The sequence below is a fragment of the Rhagoletis zephyria genome, unplaced genomic scaffold (genome assembly GCF_001687245.7).
Source record: "Rhagoletis zephyria isolate East Lansing unplaced genomic scaffold, Rhagoletis_zephyria_1.1 Rzeph_scaffold_73884, whole genome shotgun sequence".
NCBI classification, from domain to species: domain Eukaryota; kingdom Metazoa; phylum Arthropoda; class Insecta; order Diptera; family Tephritidae; genus Rhagoletis; species Rhagoletis zephyria.
In genome coordinates this window covers 1-1,237 of record NW_016230933.1, presented here as the reverse complement: position 1 = coordinate 1,237, position 1,237 = coordinate 1, and the positions used below count along the sequence as shown (strand labels likewise).

The following is a 1,237-nucleotide window of genomic DNA, read 5'->3' as shown; positions in this document are numbered from 1 at the left end:
GTTTATTGGTAACAAGTAAATATACATACATATTCAGCGATGATTTTATATAGAAATTTCGTTTTTCATATTTCATAGGCAATATCTTGCTTTAAGAAGTGGTGGTAGCCAAAATTTACCTGCTACAGGAGTGTATACAATTCAAAAAGTGTTTAAAAATTGTCGGGAACTTTTTTTACGGTTCCAAAATTTCTGTTACGAGCGCGGAATATATGTACCTGTAAGTAATATAACAAAACGTTTAATTGTTGGAGCACATGCAAACAAATGCTTAGCTGACGAACCCGCTTTCGCAAACTTTTTTCTCAAAACCAGTTTCAAATACNTGCGTGATCTTGTATACATATTTGGTTCATGGAAAGCAACAATAAATTTAATATGTATGAAAAAGACGCCCATGACGGAAAGTGAAGTGTTGACATTTTCCATTTGCTCTTCCTTTTCTTTTTGTTCTGGTTATAGACTTTGCTACTATAAAAATAATGGACACAAACCATTCTTGTAGTTGCATTGGTGAAAATGTTCATTGTTGGCGTTGAAGTGCGAACTTGTGCAGGAAGTGTCATATAGTCAGGTTGGCCGAGCGGTCTAAGGCGCCAGATTTAAGCTCTGGTTCCCGAGAGGGAGCGTGGGTTCGAACCCCACACCTGACAATGGGACGTTTTTTTTAAATTAGTATTTCAATATTTTTATTTTTACATAAATTTTTTTTATAAATATACATATATGTATATACAAAATTGAAGACGATATTGTGGACACCATTGTGCATGCCTCCAAAATTGGATTTTTATACCCGAGCGCACTTGTGCACAAGGGTATTATAACTTTGTTCACATAACAGTTTTTGTAACGAATCGAGATAGATATAAACAAATGTATACATAAATGATCAAAATGAAAAATAAAATCGTTTAAGCGGTGACTGTCTGTCCGTCCGTCCGTCCGTCTGTGCACACGATAACTAGTAAAAATTGNTTTGTAACGAATCGAGATAGATATAAACAAATGTATACATAAATGATCAAAATGAAAAATAAAATCGTTTAAGCGGTGACTGTCTGTCCGTCCGTCCGTCCGTCTGTGCACACGATAACTAGTAAAAATTGAGATATCATAACGAAACTTGGCTTGTGTACGGATGGTATTGAAAATAAGCAAAGTCGAAATACGAACCTGCGATATTTTAGTAACTGCTGAAGCTCCTTCAATCTAAATTGATAGTACAATGATCTTT

At 34.9% G+C, this 1,237-nt stretch overlaps 1 non-coding gene across 1 annotated transcript; it reads left to right on the top strand.

Annotated features, from left to right (window-relative positions):
* The first annotated feature begins 569 nt into the window (after positions 1-569).
* Positions 570-653, top strand: TRNAL-UAA (transfer RNA leucine (anticodon UAA)). The gene has a single exon. It is a non-coding gene; the product is annotated as a tRNA-Leu (tRNA).
* Positions 654-1,237: the final 584 nt, after the last annotated feature.